This window comes from Lynx rufus, unplaced genomic scaffold (assembly GCF_022079265.1).
Source record: "Lynx rufus isolate CCGP_SWC_20201006 ecotype Redwood Valley unplaced genomic scaffold, mLynRuf1.p SCAF_22, whole genome shotgun sequence".
Taxonomy (NCBI): Eukaryota; Metazoa; Chordata; class Mammalia; order Carnivora; family Felidae; genus Lynx; species Lynx rufus.
Genome location: NW_025814837.1, coordinates 22426972 through 22441018, shown reverse-complemented (window position 1 = coordinate 22441018; position 14047 = coordinate 22426972). Strand labels below are relative to the sequence as shown.

Below are 14047 nucleotides of genomic sequence, written 5' to 3'. Positions count from 1 at the left end.
CCTACGTGATAAATGTTGTGTGTTCTAACTGCTACACCCACCAGCTGTTCCCCTGTCTCTCTCCCTTTCCTTAGGCCTCCCTATTCCCTGAGACATAGCAACATTAAAATTAGGCCAATTTGTTACCCTACAATGGCCTCTAAGTGTTCAAGGGAAAGGAAGAGTCTCACATCTCTCATTTGAAATCAGAAGCTAGAAACAATTAAGTTTAGTGAGGAAGGCCAGTTGAAAGCTGAGATAGGCCAAAAGCTAGGCCTCTTGCATCAGTTAGGCAAGTTGTGAATGCAAAGCAAAAGTTCTTGAAGGAAATGAAAAGTGCTAACTCAGTGAACACATGAATGATAAGAAAGCTGAGTCAGCCTTAGTGCTGATATGGAGAAAGCCTTAGTGGTCTGGATGCAACATTCCCATAAGCCAGAGCCTAATGCAGAGCAAAGCCCTAATTCTTTTCAATTCTAAGACGGCTGAGAGAGGTGAGGAAGCTGCAGAAGAAAAGTCTGATGCTAGCAGAGGTTGGATCATGAGGTTTAAGGAAAGAAGCTATCTCTATAACATCCAAGTGCAAGGGGAAGCAGCAAGTGCTGATGTAGAAGCTGCAGCAAATCATCCAGAAGATCTAGCTAAGATAATCAATGAAGGTGGTTACCCTAAACAACAGATTTTTAGTGTAGACAAAATAGCCTTCTATTGGAAGAAGATGCCATCTAGGAGTTTCATAGCAAGAGAGGAGATGTCAATGCCTTGCTTCAAAGCTTCAAAGGACAGGCTGACTCTCTTGCTAGGGCCTACTGCAGCTGGTGACTTTAAGCTGAAACCAGTGCTCATTTATCATTCTGAAAACTAATACCTTAATATTAATACCTTGATTATTCTTTTTTTTTTTTAAAGTTTTTTTTTCAACGTTTTTATTTATTTTTGGGACAGAGAGAGACAGAGCATGAACGGGGGAGGGGCAGAGAGAGAGGGAGACACAGAATCCGAAACAGGCTCCAAGCCATCAGCCCAGAGCCTGACGCGGGGCTCAAACTCACGGACCGCGAGATCGTGACCTGGCTGAAGTCGGACGCTTAACCGACTGCACCACCCAGGCGCCCCAATACCTTGATTATTCTTAATTATTATTCTTAAATATCCTTAATACCTCAAGAATTATGCTAAATTTATTCTGTGTGTGCTAAGTGGAGCAACAAAGTCTGATGATGACACATCTGTTTACAACATAGCTTACTTAATCTTTTAAGCCCAATGTTGAGATCTACTGCTCAGAAAAAAACAAAAATTCCCTTTCAAATAGGACTTATTAATAATGCACTTGGTCACTCAAGAACCCTGATGGAGATGTACAATCAGATGAATGCTGTTTTCGTGCCTGCTAACACAACATACATTTGGCAGCTCATGGAATCAAAGAGTAATTTTGACTTTCAAGTCTTACTATTGAGAAAATACATTTCACAGGGCTATAGCTTCTACAGACAGTGATTCCTCTGATGCATCTGGATGCCTTTGAGGGGCTCTAGACTTCAGTGGAGGAAGTAACTGCAGATGTGATGGAAATAGCAAGAGAACTAGAATTAGAAATGGAGCCTGAAGATGTGACCAAATTGCTGCAATCTCGTGATAGAACTTTAAAGGATAAGGGATTGCTTCTGATGGATGAACAAAGAAAGTAGTTCCTTCAGGTGGAAACCACTCCTGGTGAAAATGCTGTGAACATTGTTGAAGTGACAACAAAGGCTTTAGGATATTCCATAAACTTAGTTGGTAAAACAGCAGCAGGGTTTGAGAGGATTGACTCCAATTTGGAAAGAAGTTCTACTGTGGGTAAAATGCTATCAAACAGAATTCATGCTACAGAGAAATCGTTCATGAAAGGAAGAGTGAATTGATGTGGCAAATTTCACTGTTGTCTTCTTTTAAGAAATCCTTCTGCAATCACCACCCTAGAGTCAACAGCCATCAACATGCAGGCAAGACCCTTCACCTGCAAAAAAGTTATGATTCACTGACAGTTCAGGTGATGGAGAACTATTAATAAATAAAGCATTTTTATTTATTTTTATTATTTAAAATTTTTTTAAATTTATTTTGAGAGAGAGAGAGAGAGAGAGCAGGGGGAGGGGCAGAGAGATAGGGGAGAGAGGATCCCAAGCAGGCTGATAGTGCAGAGAGCCTGATGCAGGGCGCGATTTCATAATGGTGAGATCACGATCTGAGCCAAAATCAAGAGTCGGCTGCTTAACCAACTGAGCCACCCAGGTGCCCCTACAATAAACTATTTTTAAATTATGATTTGTACATTGTTTTTAGACATAATGCTATTGCACACTTAATAGACTACAGTATAGTATAAACATTACTTTTATATGCACTGAAAAACCAGAACATTCATTTGATTCACTTCATTCAAATAATCACTCTATTGTGGTGGCTGGTGATTATAATGGAGGTAGTCCAAATACCATTTTTTTTTAATTTTTTTTTAATGTTTATGTATTTTTGAGACAGAGAGAGACAGAGCATGAATGAGGGAGGGTCAGAGAGAGAGGGAGACACAGAATCTGAAGCAGGCTCCAGGCTCTGAGCTGTCAGCACAGAGCCTGATGCGGGGCTCGAACCCACGAACCGTGAGATCATGACCTGAGCCGAAGTCGGACGCCCAACCGACTGAGCCACCCAGGTGCCCCCAAATACCATATTTTGAGAAAGACTGGACCAAAGGGGACAAAAGAGTGATGGATATAGAAAAGAATATAGAATCTGATTTATAAAACACTGGTGAATCTTTTGCAGCTTACAGCCCTTGCCTTAAGATGGGTGGAGGTGGTCTGCCCCTATTAGTAGTCTCTCAAACATACAGTTCATTCCCAAACAAAGCTCAGAGAGAAACACAAATTCCCTCATGGATGAAGTTTCCATTTCCTATCTAGGTTTCACTTTCTTGAAAGAGAAGCTCTTTCTTGACAACTGGATTTTACTTATTCTTCCCTTACAATGCAGCTGACCTGTCACAAAGGTAGGAGTCAGCATCCTCATCAGAGAGACACAAGTGGTTCATTTACTTTTACATGAACACATCAATTATGAGAAACAAGGACAACTTGTATTTTTCGCATTCCTCAGTGTCTTTTTTTTTTTTTTTTTTTTTTTTTTTTACGTTTACTTATTTTTGGGACAGAGAGAGACAGAGCATGAACGGGGAGGGGCAGAGAGAGAGGGAGACACAGAATCCGAAACAGACTCCAGGCTCTGAGCCATCAGCCCAGAGCCTGACGCGGGGCTCGAACTCCCGGACCGTGAGATCGTGACCTGGCTGAAGTCGGGCGCTTAACCGACTGCGCCACCCAGGCGCCCCAGTGTCTTTATTTTTTAGTTCTAAATACTCTCATCAGTGATTTAGTTCATGTTGACCTCAGCCGGACTCAGGTCTGTTTCTCTTCACAGACCCTCCTTCAGTATGAGGTGAACATCACCCCTGTGACTCATTGCCTCCCTGCTGTCTTATGGCGTTTAGCTCCCATATTGCTTCTGGAATGTGATTTAGAAAAGAAATACTCTCCAAAGGAAAACATAAGGTTGCAAAGATAAAACTGCCTAAATCAAACTGGATACATTGTACAAAGAGAACCAAGCATCCCTGTTGCCCATCATATGTAGGTGAAATGTGGACTTTTTCAAGAAAGTTAGTTGGAACAAAATATGCACAAACACTCTCAATTTTCGTGTTTTTGTTCTTCAGTGTTAGAGTAGATATTTCCTGCTTCTACAGCTGTTGGGTGTGTCCCTCCTCCTGTTTCTGTGATCTAAACCTAAAAAAAGGTTTCTCAAAAAAGAAAGAAGTTGAGTAGAGTCGCAAGTACTCACACACACACACACACACACACACACACACACATGATACTTCATAGGGTCCTATGAACATTTTAGACTTTTAGATTCACAGTATCTCAACCCTTTCCATTTTAGAAAACATTTTTGCCTTATGGCCTTACAGTATGAAACTAAACCTGTCCATTTAGCTGTCCTATAGCTTTTTCAGAACAAACAGAAATTTATAGTAAATAGTGTATTGTCTCCAATTTTGCTTCTCTAAGAAAAAGACTGCTTACAACTCAAAGCCAAATTCCTCAAGGTGTATTCTAGCTCAAAGCCAACGACAACAGGAAGGGGAAGTACATGGTATCTTATACTTAATAGGATTTTGTTATTCTCTCCCAATGTGCTAAAATCTCCTCACAGAGTAGGTTATCCATGGAAGTGCAGGAAACACTGGGTATCTGAGGTAAGGCTCACCTTAGATATTTTGATTACTGCTAAGCAGCCTCCTGCCTCTACACAAGCCATATTTCCAATTGGTCTGCTTTCTTGGAATTTTTCTTTGAGTGCTTCCCTAGAGCTACAATGCAACTGAAGCTTTTCCATGGCCTTTTACTTAGCCAAATTACGTTCCCCAACTGGGACCTTTAATCTTAATTTCAGCCTGAGAAAGTGCAGCACAACTCTGCTAGTCAGACTATGATATGATAAATCAGACTATGATAAATAATGTTTTGAACAGGATTCAGGCCAACACAACAATGTTTCTAATGAAACACACTGAAGACTATCCTGTAGTTGCAGACATGGCCCCTTCTCAGAACCCAGCCCTTCTCAGAACCCACCAGCACAAGCACAAACTCTATTCTATCTTACTGAGACGTCTCATGACCAGTTCCTCTTAACTACAGCAAGTTCAATAAATGCAACTTTTAAAAACAGGTATGGCTTGGTGGTCTTTTCTTTGGTTGGTGGGCTTTAACTGGCTTGTATTAGTTCTGGATGACTTCTTTAATTCTCAGAGTGACTGTCCTATAGAATTGGAGTCCCCTTATTTTCCCTTTCACTAGAAGCCACACAATCTTACTCACTTAATGAAGCTCCCCACGTTCCCTTTCTTTGCCCCAGGATAGAGTTTCCCTAAGAAAAGACACCAGAATATATGCTGTTCACAGTTGCCAGTTATCCAATTACTCACCTTCTCTTCACCCATGGATTGGGTGTATCCACCGCAGGGTGATATGGGATTTGCTGCCTTCAGTACCTACTGCTTGCCCATCACCTTCCTCCAGAGGCATCCTGCTGGATGTGTGAGAGCCACTTTAGCCTTTCCCCTCCTCCATGGCCAACTTCATTTCTGGCTTGATTTAATTCCACATCTTATCTTGGTGCCTGAGAATGGACGATTTCTTTCCTTCTTCCTTTCGTTCTTTCGTTCTTTAATTTTTTAAAATGTTTATTCATTTTTCAGAGGTGGATAGAGACACAGCATGAGCAGGGGAGGGGCAGAGAGAGAGGGAGACACAGAATCCGAAACAGGCTCCAGGCTCTGAGCTGTCAGCACAGAGCCTGATGCGGGACTCAAACTCACAGACCGTGAGATCATGACCCAGACCAAAGTCAGACACTTAACTGACTGAGCCACCCAGCCGCCCTGAGAATGGGCAATTTCAAATAACCAGCTGTTTCACTTCTCCATATTTCTCTTCCAGGATGTGAGACATGAGGGTGTAGGTATGAGAACAGATCTGGAATTCCTTTTCCAAGGTCCAAATAACTTGGATCTTCACCTTTCTGGTGCCTAAGAAACGAAGCCTCTCAAACAGACCTACTTCTATCTTCCCCAACCCAAAACTGTCAGATACCTAGGGAATCAGTTTTATAACCATTCCATTTCTCTCCCAGCACATTAGTGGAGTTTTGCATTGTCCATTCTTTTTTTTTTTTTTGATTTTTTTTTCAACGTTTATTTATTTTTGAGACAGAGAGAGACACAGCATGAACGGGGGAGGGGCAGAGAGAGAGGGAGACACAGAATCGGAAACAGGCTCCAGGCTCTGAGCCATCAGCCCAGAGCCTGACGCGGGGCTCGAACTCACGGACCGCGAGATCGTGACCTGGCTGAAGTCGGACGCTTAACCGACTGCGCCACCCAGGCGCCCCTGCATTGTCCATTCTTGTGAGCAAGGACCTAAAGGCCTTCTTTTATAAGCTTGGGCAACTAATTTGTAGAGAACAGATGTTCTTTTTACTTCTGAGGCTGAAAGATAAGCAGGTAGTAATTTTTCTTTGTAATTGTACCGCTCTGTTTGTGTCCTCTTTTAAACATAATACCACAGGACTTCTCTAAGGTGAGCTTATCTCTGCTAGTGAACAAACTAGCTTCCTCAGCACAGACATCTTTTTCCTTCTTTAGGAATTGAAAGTTTTGCCGGTGGAGAGCTACTCATTACCCTATCCTCCACCACAATGGAGTCTGATCACCTCCTTTTCACAGGCAAACAAGTCAGGGGCCTTCCCCCTTTGTATCTTAACCCAGCAATTGTCTGGTAGGTGGAGTCTCATGCCTGAGAACTCATATCTTCCTTCCCAGTCAGAGGTTTGGAAGTCTGTAAGGGATGACTATCTCACTATCATAACCCTCATACAGATCGTTGGTGGAACTTGTCTCCCACTCCCTCTGTTACTTGATATTAGACATTTACCATCCCAAATTTAACTGCATCTCCGCTGCCCCGCCACACTGCAACCTTGGCTAAGTATGCCACACCCTTGGCAACTTCACTGACCAAACTCCATAGGAGTTAGGGAAGCAATCCTTTTTATTGATTTCAAGTTGTTCCCTTGGGAGATGTCTCTTCCTCCTTCTGAATGGTTTGACACCCCAGTGATACCACATAGAGAAAAATCTAATGAACGCCCCTGAAAGTCAGTATGGTATAGTAGTTAGGAGTGGAGGTCCTGAAGCCAAAGTGCTTGAATTCAGTTTTGCTATTCACTAAAGAACATTACTATTTACTAATGAGAACTTGGTAAAATCACTTAATCTTTGTGTTTCTCAATGTATGAGTGATCAAGTTAAAAAAAAAAAACAAGTCAATTATGGAAACTTTAGTTATATAGCTGATAAGGTATATCTAATTGATAACATATTAAATGAAATATCTCAGGAAGGGAATACTCTTCTCTCTCAATTGCCCATGAACACTCACAAAATCTATTAGGCCACAAATGAAAACCTCAGCAAAGTCCAAACAGTAAACAATGAAGACAGTATTCTCTGATTATAATCCAATACAACTAGAAATTAATAAAAATCAGGGGGATAAAATTTCTTCTGTGTGGAAATATAAAACTATTTTAAACAATGTCTACAACAAACAGAGGTCACCAACTGAAACTGTAGACAATAATAACACAGCATACAAAAACTTGGGATGCTACTTGCTGCAGTCAGCCTGTATTCCACGTGCTCTTGTGGCTCAGCTTCCTGGCTCCTCTCCTCCCAGCTCTCGTGGATTGCAATACAAGAAGAAATCACCATACTACTCATTGACAATGGCTTTGGTATGTGTAAAGTTGGCTTTAATGGAGATGATGACCCCCAGACGTATTCCCTTTTATTGTCAGGCAGCCAACACCAGGGTGTCATGGTGGACATGGGGCGGAAGGACAGCTACATAGGTGACAAAGTCCAGAGCAATTGCTACAGCCTGACCTTGAAGTACCACATGGAGCACAGCATCATCACCAACTGTGATGAATTGGGGAAAACCTGGCTTCACACCTTGTATAATGAGCTACATGTGACTCTGGAGGAGCACCTGGTCCTGTTGACTGAGGCACTCCTAAACTCCAAGGCCAACAGAGAGAAGATGACTATGATCATGTTTAAGACCTTCAACACCTAGGCATGTATGTGGCCATGCTGTCCCTTTATGCCTCTGGTCACACTGCTGGTACTGTCATGGACTCTAGGAATGGGGTCACCCAGACGGTGCTCATATACTAGGGCTACACTCATCCCTAGTCATCCTGGCTCTGGATCTTGCTGGATGGGACCTGGCTGACTACCTCATGAAGATCCTCATGGAGCATGGCTATAGCTTCACCTCCACTGCTGAGCAAAAAATTGTACATGACATCAAGAAGAATTCTGCTATGTTGCCCTGGACTTGCAGCAGTAGATGGCTATCATCTTGTCCTCCTCCTACCAGGGGAAGAATTATGGGTGGCCCAGTGGTCAGTACTCATCAACAATGAGTGGTTCCTCTGCCCAGAGGAGTTCTTCCATTTCTCCTTTCTGGCTATTGAGTCCTATGAGATCACATCCAAGAGACTACCTTCGACTCCATCACGAAGTGTGATGTTTACATTCAGAAGGACCTGTATGTCAACACAGTATATATGGCAGGGCCATCACATACTCTGGCACTGCCATAAGATGCAGAAATAGATCACTGCCTTGGCCCACAGCACAATGAAGGTCAAGATCATCACTCCTCCTGAGAGTAAGTACCTAGTGTGGAGTGGGGAATCCATCCTGGCCTCACTGTCTACCTTCCAGCAGGTGTGGACCAGTAAGCAGGAGAAGAACAAGTTGGGCTTCTCCATCATCCACTGCAAGTGTTTCTAAATGGACTGCAAGAAGATGTATAACATTTGCTGCATGAGGTTATTCAAAAGTATACATTTGCCTCCCTCATGCTGGCCTCATGAAACTGGAATAAGCCTTTGAAAAGAAATTTATCCTTGAACATTGTATCTGACATTAGCACTGGATTGTAGAATTCGCTGCTGATTTTGATGTTGTATTCAAGTTAACTATTCTCTTGATATATGTTTAAAACCTTGCATGTATCTTTGATTTAAACCATTAGTACATATGGCTTAGTCACTTTCTAACTGAGGTGAGAGAACATGTTTATGGAAGAGAAATCCATTGGCTTGGTGAGAATTTGTGAGGTCATCCATTTCTTGATATGTGTAGAGTATTAATGTGTAAGAACTGACTATCCCAAGATTTCTCTGGAAGCTGGAAAGAATTCTTGGACCAGTTGTTATTTCTGTCTTGCTAATCTAACAGGGTTGGCAAATTCCAAGCCTTCCCACTCAGTTTCCTTTTTTATCTTATATTTTCCCCACCAGAAATGGTGGGTCGTTACTTCTCTTGGGTTGGAAAGTGGTTTGCATTTTTACCTGTTTTTTCATCCTTTTAATTCATGTAAAGTTTTTGTAGACAGTTCTCAATTATTTAAGAGATGACAACAAATTTTGGTTTTCCACTATCAGGTGAGAACATCAGGTGCCAGCAACATATCATTGTGTGAGAAAAATAAAGTGCTATAGTAAATTGGAAAAAAAAAAACCCAAAAAAACAAAGAAACAAATAAAATCTGTGGAATACTACTAAGATAGAATTCAGAGGAAAATTCATAGTCTTAAATACTTACATTAAAAAAAAAGAATTAAGATAAATTAATTAAGAATCTAATTCAAAAGGTTAGGGAAAGGGGCACCTCGGTGGCTCAGTTGGTTGAGCATCTGACTCTTGATTTCAGTTCAGGTCATGGTCACAGGTTTGTGGGATCAAGTCCTACATTGAGCTCTGCACTGAGCGTGGAGGCTGCTTAAGATAGTCTCTCTTTCTCTCTCTCTCTCCCCCTCTGCCCTCTCCCCTGCTTGCACAACTCTCTCTCTCTAAAAATAAAATAAATCTTTTTAAAAAAGTTAGAAAGAAAATAAAAAACAAAAAATAAGTGGAATGAAAAAGCAGAAGTTATTTATTAAGGAAAAAAGTAAAAATTAATAAGTTAGACAACGGAAATACATAAGGTTTAATTTAAAAAAAACTAGTTCAATGAAGAAACCATTAGCTACTTGGTACAAGGAAAAAGGAGTGAGAACAAATATGTAAGAATATAATATATTCTTATACCTAATATATAATAGGAGAAATAACATATTCTTATATAATATATTCTTATATATAATATATAATAGGAGAAATAATAAAACACAGAAAATAAGAAGAATTGCAATAGATTACTTAGTTCATTTCTATGCAAATCACTTTCAAAAACTGGATTAAATAAAAAAATGTCTATGATAATATAATTTACCAAGGCTATAGAAGAGATTAAAAACAAAGACTTAAAACTGATTTTTGTAGAAGAAATAGGTAAAATGGTCAAAGAACTACACCCACAAAAAGCAGCACACAAGATGGGAAATTCTAACAAACTTTAAAAACATATAATTCTAGGAGTACTCTGATGGCTCAGGTGAGCATCTGACTCTTGATTTCAGCTTGGGTTGTGATCCCAGGGTTGTGGGATCTAGCCCCTCGTTGGGCCCTGTGCTGAGCATGGAGCCTGCTTGGGATTCTCTCCCTCTCTCTCTCTCTCGCTCTCTCTCTCTCTCTCTGTCCCTTTCTGCTCCCTCCCCTGCTTGCCTTCACACTCTCTCTCTCTTTCAAAAAATAAAAATAAAAATAAATAAAAAATAAAAGCATATAATTCTAATAGTTTGATATCAGTTCCAGAGAAATTTTTAAAAGAAAGAAAATGTCTAATTTAAAAAAATTTTTTTTTTAAGTTTTTAAATTTATTTTGAGAGAGAGAGCATGAGCATGGGAAGGACAGAGAAAGAAAATCCCAAACAGTCTCTGCACTGTCAGTATGGAGTCTGTCACAGAGCTTGAACTCATGAACTGTGAGATCATGACCTGAGCTGAAGTCAAGAGTCAGTTGCTTAACTGGCTGAGCCACGTAGGCACCCCTCTCTAATTTCTTTCTTTGAAGTGAATATGACATTGATACCAAAACCTGACATAAGTTAAAAAAAATATATATCAGACCACCAATCTCACTTATGAATATCAATGTAATAATAAAATCTTAAATAAAATATTAACAAACAGAATCCAGCAGCACACACAAGAAAGAAAGAAAGAAAGAAAGAAAGAAAGAAAGAAAGAAAAGAAATACACCATGACCAAGACCAAGCAGGATTTATTCTATGGATACAAGGATGTTTGCATGTTAGGAAAATAATCAGATGAAAATATTAGGAGAAAAGTAATATATTCAATGTCATAGATGCTTGAAAGTCATTTGATAAAATTCAACCACCATTACTTAAAAAAAAAAGCTTAGTACTTCCTTAACATGATATATCTAGCTCAGCACAAAAGCTAGTATTATGATTAATGGAGAGACAATTGAAGCATCTCCACTAAGACAAGGATGGCCATTCTCACAAATATTCAATATTATATTTGCTTTGCTGGCCAATACAATTAGACAAAAGAAGGAAATTGGAGCAGAGTGCCTGGGTGGCTCAGTTACTTGACCATTCAACTTTTTTTTTGTTTTTTAGTGTTTTTTATTTATTTGAGAGAGAGAGAAAGAGAGAGAGAGAGAGAGAGAGAGAGAGAGAATGAGCAGGGGAACAAGCTCAGCTATTGTGCTACAGACATCTACTTCACAAAGGCTTAGAGAGCAACTCCCCCATGCTTTTTTCATGGATATTTCTTACTGAGAGAATGCAAGAGGGAGGTTAGTAGGAATAATGGCAGCCTCTGTTGCTGTGGTTGATCTTAGGGCCACAGTTGGTATTCATTCTCTCCCTCTTCCACTGTCCATTTGAAATTCCTTCATTGTCAACTATCACTTGGGCTTACCTGGTGCTATGAATCAAACTCTCATACTTGAAAGGCCTGAACATATGATAGGTATTTCCTTCTCAGTTTGAGGTTGCTGCACCCCAAAACTGAACCATCTGTTCATGGTTATAACGGGGCAAGGGCATACTGGGAGGTGCCCCAGTGGATCACCTAGTTCTGCCACAATTTTGTAAAAGCGTCTCTAGCTCCTCCTGCTGAGCAGAGTCATTTGTCCCTCTCGTGATGGTGGCTCCTTTAGTCTTCTGCTGTCTCTTGACCATAGGGTGTCCAAAGTGTCCTGGTGGCAGCTGGAACCAATAGTTCAACATGACTGTTGCTCTGTCACTTGGCAAGAATGTGTCCACTATGGACGCAGGACCTCTAATCTTGCAGAGTTTTGGGAATGAGAAGCAGAAAACCTCCAGTAGGTCACTAGGAATGATGACAAGTGGAACAACACATCTCTACCCCTTGATTCCCATTCTGGCTAGCCTTCCTGTTGGGACACAGATCCAAACAGAGCTCTCTGATTTAATAAATATGCTATGTGTTGAAGGGTAGGGCCCTATCCCTTTGAGTGTTCCCTCTAGGCTGATATTTCAGTTGCATGTTTAAAAGGCCGTTCTAGCGTTCTAGGAAGTCCTGTGGATAGTCTAGTACATGATACGACCCCATGTTTATAGGTTTCCATAGTTATGGGTTTAATTATACTTTTCTTTCATTATTAAGATGTTATGTGTATGGAATATCATGCCTATGTTCCAAGTATTTCATAAGCTCCAGGCAGGGGTGTTGATTGAAGCTCTATGGACAGGAAAGGCAAAGTCTTATCCAGAATAGCTATGTTTTCTTCTGAAGATGAAGTGTTCGCTCTTCTGGGATGGACAGGGCCTCATATAGTCAATCTGCCACCCCGTGGCCAGTTGGTTTCCTCCAAGGATAGTGCTGTATTAGGGGCTCTATGGCGGGTCTTTATTGCTAACAAGATGGATATTCAGAGGTAGCAGTAACTAGGTCAGTCTTGGTAGGTGGGAGTCCTTGCTATTGGGCCTACACAGAACTACTGTCTCTGACAGCATGGCCAGTCCCCTCAAGTGCCCATCACATCAGTGCTGTCTAATTCCAGCTGGATGAATAATTTGACAGTGGCTTTTCTGCAGTAGATGTTTTCTGGTGGGTATTAATATATGATACAAAAATCTTCACACTTGGTACCCATTCACATGTGCTCATCCCCTGGTTTTACTCCCAGATAACTTTGTCTCCTGTCCTCTAGTCCTTTGCCTTCTAGGCCCTGACCAGACAGCCAAGCCATTGTTGCTGTTTTATACTCTCATCTTGGGCCACTTCTCCTATACAAAGTGGACATCCAGGTGCACTGCTCATAGTTCATTTCTACCCATTAGGAAGATCTTCCCTTGGCACAGTCTTCGAAGACTATTTACAAATGTGGCTGCAATGCACCTGGTGAGTATTTCCCCTTTGGATCCTATATACAAGCTGACTCATCTATAAACCCAGCTTGGAATTTTTCCTCCATTTTCAGTGGGTTGTATGGGATCTTCTTTGTCTATAGGTGAAAGCTGGTGAAGGAACACGGGTGCAATTGTAGTATGTCAAATGAGGGTCAGAACTGCCTGCTTGACAGCTCCTTTGTGCTCTGTGGTCCTGCTCAGATTGATCCTGGTTGCCCCATTTTCATCTTATGATGATGGACTGCTGTTGGACTTGTCTGACATTATGACTTCACGGGCCACAGTAGGATGTTCCAGAAGCACAGACACTTAATGTCCCATGGTCAAGTGTTCTGTCTCTACCCTCAAGAGCTTTTTCTCAAAGAGTATGCACTTCTCTACATGGGTGGCATGAATTACTCTAGAACCACAGAGATCTGCCACTTGAGTCTCTCACTGGAGCTTACATAAGCTCTGTAATATATCTTTTCCTGTCACTGCCACCCTAATACTAGGGTCTGCAGGATTATATGATTCAAGAAGCAAGGCTGATTGCACCATTGCCTGGACTTGTTGTTCTTGGCCCCATTCAAGCCTTTCAGGTCACCCGATATATGAGCTGTAATAATACTCCTGGGTGTGAAATGCGTTGTCTCCAGAACTCAAAGAGGTATACCAGGCACTCTTTCTCTCATATGGTAGGGAATGCAAGATGTAGCAATTTGTCTTTTACTTTGGAAGTGATATCCTAGCATGCCCCTAACAACTAGAGCCCTAAAAACTTCACTGAGGCGGCAAGTCTCTGATGAATCTTTTTAAGGGTTATCTCCAATTGTCTGGAGCATATCACCACCATCCTAGCCAGCTCTTAGTCATCCTATTTAATCAGGATATCACTGATATAATGGATCAGTATGTTGTCCAGGTTGTCTCAATGTATTACGATAGAAGGCAGGAGAGTTATCATAGCCTGTGACAACACTGTAAAAGACTATTAATGAGTATTGTTGTCCATCTCGCAATAATGCAAACTGCTCTGATCCTCTTTTCAATTGATATGGTAAAGAATGTAGTCACTGAATCAGTGGATGCATACCATATACCCAAGGAC

The 14047-nt window shown here is 41.1% G+C and overlaps 1 pseudogene; it reads left to right on the top strand.

Annotated features, from left to right (window-relative positions):
- The first annotated feature begins 7253 nt into the window (after nt 1-7253).
- Nucleotides 7254-8452, top strand: LOC124517597 (actin, cytoplasmic 2-like; annotated as a pseudogene).
- Nucleotides 8453-14047: the final 5595 nt, after the last annotated feature.